Genomic DNA, 9149 nt, shown 5'->3' on the forward strand with positions numbered 1-9149 from the left:
GACAGGATAGGATACAGGATAGGATACGATAGAGGATAGGATAGGATAGAGTATAGGATACGATAGAGGATAGGATAGGATAGAGTATAGGATAGGATAGAGGATAGGATATTATAGGATAGGATAGAGGATAGGATAGGATAGTTGATAGGATAGTTGATAGGATAGGATAGAGGATAGGATAGGATAGTTGATAGGATAGGATAGAGGATAGGATACGATAGAACATACGATATTATAGAAAAATGGATACGATGGAGGATAGGATAGGATAGAGGGTAGGATATGGGATTGCCTAGGATAGAGGATAGGATAGGATAGAGGATCGGATAGGATAGAGGATAGGATAGGATAGAGGATAGGATAAGTAAGAGGATAGGATAGGATAGAGGATAGTATAGACGAAAGGATAGGATTGATGATGGGATAGGATAGAGGATAGGATAGGATAGAGGATAGGATTGGATAGAGGATAGGATAGGATAGAGGATAGGATAGGATAGAGGATAGGATAGGATAGAGGATAGGATAGGATAGAGGATAGGATAGGATAGAGGATAGGATAGGATAGAGGATTGGATAGGATACAGGATAGGATAGGATAGAGGATAGGATAGGGGATTTAATACTATAGAGGATAGGATGGGGGATTTGATAGGATAGTTGATAGGATAGGATAGAAGATAGGATAGGATAGAGGATAGGATAGGATAGAGGATAGGATAGAATAGAGGATAGGATAGGATAGAGGATTGGATAGAGGATAGGATAGGATAGAGGATATTATAGGATAGAGGATATGATAGGGTAGAGGATACGCTAGGATAGAGGATTGGATAGGATAGATGATAGGATAGGGTAGAGGAATGGGATATGATACAGGATAGGATAGGATAGGGGATTTAATAGGATAGAGGATAGGATAGGATAGAAGATAGGATAGGATAGAGGATAGAGGATAGGATAGGATAGAGGATAGGATAGGATAGAGGATAGGATAGGATAGAGGATAGGATAGGATAGAGGATAGGATAGGATAGAGGATAGGATAGGATAGAGGATAGGATAGGATAGAGGATAGGATAGGATAGAGGATAGGATAGGATAGAGGATAGGATAGGATAGATGATAGGATAGACGATAGGATAGGATAGAGGATAGGATAGGATAGAGGATAGGATAGGATAGAGGATAGGATAAGTAAGAGGATAGGATAGGATAGAGGATAGTATAGGCGAAAGGATAGGATTGATGATGGGATAGGATAGAGGATAGGATAGGATAGAGGATAGGATTGTATAGAGGATAGGATAGGATAGAGGATAGGATAGGATAGAGGATAGGATAAGTAAGAGGATAGGATAGGATAGAGGATAGTATAGACGAAAGGATAGGATTGATGATGGGATAGGATAGAGGATAGAATAGGATAGAGGATAGGATAGGATAGAGGATAGGATAAGTAAGAGGATAGGATAGAATAGATGATAGGATAGGATAGAGGAAAGGATAGGATAGAGGATAGGATTGGATAGAGGATAAGATAGGATAGAGGATAGGATAAGATAGAGGACAGGATAGGATAGAGGATAGGATACGATAGAGGATAGGATAGGATAGAGTATAGGATACGATAGAGGATAGGATAGGATAGAGTATAGGAAAGGATAGAGGATAGGATAGGATAGAGGATAGGATAAGTAAGAGGATAGGATAGGATAGAGGATAGGATTGGATAGAGGATAGGATATGATAGAGGATAGGATAGGCTAGAGGATAGGATAAGTAAGAGGATAGGATAGGATAGAGGATAGTATAGGCGAAAGGATAGGATTGATGATGGGATAGGATAGAGGATAGGATAGGATAGAGGATAGGATTGGATAGAGGATAGGATAGGATAGAGGATAGGATAGGATAGAGGATAGGATAAGTAAGAGGATAGGATAGGATAGAGGATAGTATAGACGAAAGGATAAGATTGATGATGGGATATAATAGAAGATAGGATAGGATAGAGGATAGGATTGGATAGAGGATAGGATAGGATAGAGGATAGGATAGGATAGAGGATAGGATAAGTAAGAGGATAGGATAGGATAGAGGATAGGATTGGATAGAGGATAGGATAGGATAGAGGATAGGATAGGATAGAGGATAGGATAAGTAAGAGGATAGGATAGAATAGAGGATAGGATAGGATAGAGGAAAGGATAGGATAGAGGATAGGATTGGATAGAGGATAAGATAGGACAGAGGATAGGATAAGATAGAGGACAGGATAGGATAGAGGATAGGATACGATACAGGATAGGATAGGATAGAGTATAGGATACGATAGAGGATAGGATAGGATAGAGTATAGGATAGGATAGAGGATAGGATAGGATAGGATAGGATAGAGGATAGGATAGGATAGAGGATAGGATAAGTAAGAGGATAGGATAGGATAGAGGATAGTATAGGCGAAAGGATAGGATTGATGATGGGATAGGATAGAGGATAGGATAGGATAGAGGATAGGATTGTATAGAGGATAGGATAGGATAGAGGATAGGATAGGATAGAGGATAGGATAAGTAAGAGGATAGGATAGAATAGAGGATAGGATAGGATAGAGGAAAGGATAGGATAGAGGATGGGATTGGATAGAAGATAGGATAAGTAAGAGGATAGGATAGGATAGAGGATAGTATAGACGAAAGGATAGGATTGATGATGGGATAGGATAGAGGATAGGATAGGATAGAGGATAGGATTGGATAGAGGATAAGATAGGATAGAGGATAGGATAAGATAGAGGACAGGATAGGATACAGGATAGGATACGATAGAGGATAGGATAGGATAGAGTATAGGATACGATAGAGGATAGGATAGGATAGAGTATAGGATAGGATAGAGGATAGGATATTATAGGATAGGATAGAGGATAGGATAGGATAGTTGATAGGATAGTTGATAGGATAGGATAGAGGATAGGATAGGATAGTTGATAGGATAGGATAGAGGATAGGATACGATAGAACATACGATATTATAGAAAAATGGATACGATGGAGGATAGGATAGGATAGAGGGTAGGATATGGGATTGCCTAGGATAGAGGATAGGATAGGATAGAGGATCGGATAGGATAGAGGATAGGATAGGATAGAGGATAGGATAAGTAAGAGGATAGGATAGGATAGAGGATAGTATAGACGAAAGGATAGGATTGATGATGGGATAGGATAGAGGATAGGATAGGATAGAGGATAGGATTGGATAGAGGATAGGATAGGATAGAGGATAGGATAGGATAGAGGATAGGATAGGATAGAGGATAGGATAGGATAGAGGATAGGATAGGATAGAGGATAGGATAGGATAGAGGATTGGATAGGATACAGGATAGGATAGGATAGAGGATAGGATAGGGGATTTAATACTATAGAGGATAGGATGGGGGATTTGATAGGATAGTTGATAGGATAGGATAGAAGATAGGATAGGATAGAGGATAGGATAGGATAGAGGATAGGATAGAATAGAGGATAGGATAGGATAGAGGATTGGATAGAGGATAGGATAGGATAGAGGATATTATAGGATAGAGGATATGATAGGGTAGAGGATACGCTAGGATAGAGGATTGGATAGGATAGATGATAGGATAGGGTAGAGGAATGGGATATGATACAGGATAGGATAGGATAGGGGATTTAATAGGATAGAGGATAGGATAGGATAGAAGATAGGATAGGATAGAGGATAGAGGATAGGATAGGATAGAGGATAGGATAGGATAGAGGATAGGATAGGATAGAGGATAGGATAGGATAGAGGATAGGATAGGATAGAGGATAGGATAGGATAGAGGATAGGATAGGATAGAGGATAGGATAGGATAGAGGATAGGATAGGATAGAGGATAGGATAGGATAGATGATAGGATAGACGATAGGATAGAGGATAGGATAGGATAGATGATAGGATAGACGATAGGATAGGATAGAGGATAGGATAGGATAGAGGATAGGATAGGATAGAGGATAGGATAAGTAAGAGGATAGGATAGGATAGAGGATAGTATAGGCGAAAGGATAGGATTGATGATGGGATAGGATAGAGGATAGGATAGGATAGAGGATAGGATTGTATAGAGGATAGGATAGGATAGAGGATAGGATAGGATAGAGGATAGGATAAGTAAGAGGATAGGATAGGATAGAGGATAGTATAGACGAAAGGATAGGATTGATGATGGGATAGGATAGAGGATAGAATAGGATAGAGGATAGGATAGGATAGAGGATAGGATAAGTAAGAGGATAGGATAGAATAGATGATAGGATAGGATAGAGGAAAGGATAGGATAGAGGATAGGATTGGATAGAGGATAAGATAGGATAGAGGATAGGATAAGATAGAGGACAGGATAGGATAGAGGATAGGATACGATAGAGGATAGGATAGGATAGAGTATAGGATACGATAGAGGATAGGATAGGATAGAGTATAGGAAAGGATAGAGGATAGGATAGGATAGAGGATAGGATAAGTAAGAGGATAGGATAGGATAGAGGATAGGATTGGATAGAGGATAGGATATGATAGAGGATAGGATAGGCTAGAGGATAGGATAAGTAAGAGGATAGGATAGGATAGAGGATAGTATAGGCGAAAGGATAGGATTGATGATGGGATAGGATAGAGGATAGGATAGGATAGAGGATAGGATTGGATAGAGGATAGGATAGGATAGAGGATAGGATAGGATAGAGGATAGGATAAGTAAGAGGATAGGATAGGATAGAGGATAGTATAGACGAAAGGATAAGATTGATGATGGGATATAATAGAAGATAGGATAGGATAGAGGATAGGATTGGATAGAGGATAGGATAGGATAGAGGATAGGATAGGATAGAGGATAGGATAAGTAAGAGGATAGGATAGGATAGAGGATAGGATTGGATAGAGGATAGGATAGGATAGAGGATAGGATAGGATAGAGGATAGGATAAGTAAGAGGATAGGATAGAATAGAGGATAGGATAGGATAGAGGAAAGGATAGGATAGAGGATAGGATTGGATAGAGGATAAGATAGGACAGAGGATAGGATAAGATAGAGGACAGGATAGGATAGAGGATAGGATACGATACAGGATAGGATAGGATAGAGTATAGGATACGATAGAGGATAGGATAGGATAGAGTATAGGATAGGATAGAGGATAGGATAGGATAGGATAGGATAGAGGATAGGATAGGATAGAGGATAGGATAAGTAAGAGGATAGGATAGGATAGAGGATAGTATAGGCGAAAGGATAGGATTGATGATGGGATAGGATAGAGGATAGGATAGGATAGAGGATAGGATTGTATAGAGGATACGATAGGATAGAGGATAGGATAGGATAGAGGATAGGATAAGTAAGAGGATAGGATAGAATAGAGGATAGGATAGGATAGAGGAAAGGATAGGATAGAGGATGGGATTGGATAGAAGATAGGATAAGTAAGAGGATAGGATAGGATAGAGGATAGTATAGACGAAAGGATAGGATTGATGATGGGATAGGATAGAGGATAGGATAGGATAGAGGATAGGATTGGATAGAGGATAAGATAGGATAGAGGATAGGATAAGATAGAGGACAGGATAGGATACAGGATAGGATACGATAGAGGATAGGATAGGATAGAGTATAGGATACGATAGAGGATAGGATAGGATAGAGTATAGGATAGGATAGAGGATAGGATATTATAGGATAGGATAGAGGATAGGATAGGATAGTTGATAGGATAGTTGATAGGATAGGATAGAGGATAGGATAGGATAGTTGATAGGATAGGATAGAGGATAGGATACGATAGAACATACGATATTATAGAAAAATGGATACGATGGAGGATAGGATAGGATAGAGGGTAGGATATGGGATTGCCTAGGATAGAGGATAGGATAGGATAAAGGATCGGATAGGATAGAGGATAGGATAGGATAGAGGATAGGATAAGTAAGAGGATAGGATAGGATAGAGGATAGTATAGACGAAAGGATAGGATTGATGATGGGATAGGATAGAGGATAGGATAGGATAGAGGATAGGATTGGATAGAGGATAGGATAGGATAGAGGATAGGATAGGATAGAGGATAGGATAGGATAGAGGATAGGATAGGATAGAGGATAGGATAGGATAGAGGATAGGATAGGATAGAGGATTGGATAGGATACAGGATAGGATAGGATAGAGGATAGGATAGGGGATTTAATACTATAGAGGATAGGATGGGGGATTTGATAGGATAGTTGATAGGATAGGATAGAAGATAGGATAGGATAGAGGATAGGATAGGATAGAGGATAGGATAGAATAGAGGATAGGATAGGATAGAGGATTGGATAGAGGATAGGATAGGATAGAGGATATTATAGGATAGAGGATATGATAGGGTAGAGGATACGCTAGGATAGAGGATTGGATAGGATAGATGATAGGATAGGGTAGAGGAATGGGATATGATACAGGATAGGATAGGATAGGGGATTTAATAGGATAGAGGATAGGATAGGATAGAAGATAGGATAGGATAGAGGATAGAGGATAGGATAGGATAGAGGATAGGATAGGATAGAGGATAGGATAGGATAGAGGATAGGATAGGATAGAGGATAGGATAGGATAGAGGATAGGATAGGATAGAGGATAGGATAGGATAGAGGATAGGATAGGATAGAGGATAGGATAGGATAGAGGATAGGATAGGATAGATGATAGGATAGACGATAGGATAGGATAGAGGATAGGATAGGATAGAGGATAGGATAGGATAGAGGATAGGATAAGTAAGAGGATAGGATAGGATGGAGGATAGGATAAGTAAGAGGATAGGATAGGATAGAGGATAGGATAAGTAAGAGGATAGGATAGGATAGAGGATAGTATAGGCGAAAGGATAGGATTGATGATGGGATAGGATAGAGGATAGGATAGGATAGAGGATAGGATTGTATAGAGGATAGGATAGGATAGAGGATAGGATAGGATAGAGGATAGGATAAGTAAGAGGATAGGATAGGATAGAGGATAGTATAGACGAAAGGATAGGATTGATGATGGGATAGGATAGAGGATAGGATAGGATAGAGGATAGGATTGGATAGAGGATAGGATAGGATAGAGGATAGGATAGGATAGAGGATAGGATAAGTAAGAGGATAGGATAGGATAGAGGATAGGATTGGATAGAGGATAGGATAGGATAGAGGATAGGATAGGATAGAGGATAGGATAAGTAGAGGATAGGATAGAATAGAGGATAGGATAGGATAGAGGAAAGGATAGGATAGAGGATAGGATTGGATAGAGGATAAGATAGGATAGAGGATAGGATAAGATAGAGGACAGGATAGGATAGAGGATAGGATACGATAGAGGATAGGATAGGATAGAGTATAGGATACGATAGAGGATAGGATAGGATAGAGTATAGGATAGGATAGAGGATAGGATAGGATAGGATAGGATAGAGGATAGGATAGGATAGTTGATAGGATAGGATAGAGGATAGGATAGGATAGTTGATAGGATAGGATAGAGGATAGGATACGATAGAACATACGATATTATAGAAAAAAGGATACGATAGAGGATAGGATAGGATAGGATAGAGGATAGGATATGGGATTGCCTAGGATAGAGGATAGGATAGGATAGTTGATAGGATAGGATAGAGGATAGGATACGATAGAACATACGATATTATAGAAAAATGGATACGATAGAGGATAGGATAGGATAGAGGATAGGATATGGGAATGCCTAGGATAGAGGATCGGATAGGATAGAGGATCGGATAGGATAGAGGATAGGATAGGATAGAGGATAGGATAAGTAAGAGGATAGGATAGGATAGAGGATAGTAGAGACGAAAGGATAGGATTGATGATGGGATAGGATAGAGGATAGGATAGGATAGAGGATAGGATTGGATAGAGGATAGGATAGGATAGAGGATAGGATAGGATAGAGGATAGGATAGGATAGAGGATAGGATAGGATAGAGGATAGGATAGGATAGAGGATAGGAGAGGATAGAGGATTGGATAGGATACAGGATAGGATAGGATAGAGGATAGGATAGGGGATTTAATACTACAGAGGATAGGATAGGGGATTTGATAGGATAGTTGATAGGATAGGATAGAAGATAGGATAGGATAGAGGATAGGATAGGATAGAGGATAGGATAGAATAGAGGATAGGATAGGATAGAGGATTGGATAGAGGATAGGATAGGATAGAGGATATTATAGGATAGAGGATATGATAGGGTAGAGGATACGCTAGGATAGAGGATTGGATAGGATAGATGATAGGATAGGGTAGAGGAATGGGATATGATACAGGATAGGATAGGATAGGGGATTTAATAGGATAGAGGATAGGATAGGATAGAAGATAGGATAGGATAGAGGATAGAGGATAGGATAGGATAGAGGATAGGATAGGATAGAGGATAGGATAGGATAGAGGATAGGATAGGATAGAGGATAGGATAGGATAGAGGATAGGATAGGATAGAGGATAGGATAGGATAGAGGATAGGATAGGATAGAGGATAGGATAGGATAGAGGATAGGATAGGATAGAGGATAGGATAGGATAGATGATAGGATAGACGATAGGATAGGATAGAGGATAGGATAGGATAGAGGATAGGATAGGATAGAGGATAGGATAAGTAAGAGGATAGGATAGGATGGAGGATAGGATAAGTAAGAGGATAGGATAGGATAGAGGATAGGATAAGTAAGAGGATAGGATAGGATAGAGGATAGTATAGACGAAAGGATAGGATTGATGATGGGATAGGATAGAGGATAGGATAGGATAGAGGATAGGATTGTATAGAGGATAGGATAGGATAGAGGATAGGATAGGATAGAGGATAGGATAAGTAAGAGGATAGGATAGGATAGAGGATAGGATTGGATAGAGGATAGGATAGGATAGAGGATAGGATAGGATAGAGGATAGGATAAGTAGAGGATAGGATAGAATAGAGGATAGGATAGGATAGAGGAAAGGATAGGATAGAGGATAGGATTGGATAGAGGATAAGATAGGATAGAGGATAGGATAAGATA

This window comes from Halictus rubicundus, unplaced genomic scaffold (assembly GCF_050948215.1).
Source record: "Halictus rubicundus isolate RS-2024b unplaced genomic scaffold, iyHalRubi1_principal scaffold0067, whole genome shotgun sequence".
In the NCBI taxonomy this organism is placed as follows: Eukaryota; Metazoa; Arthropoda; class Insecta; order Hymenoptera; family Halictidae; genus Halictus; species Halictus rubicundus.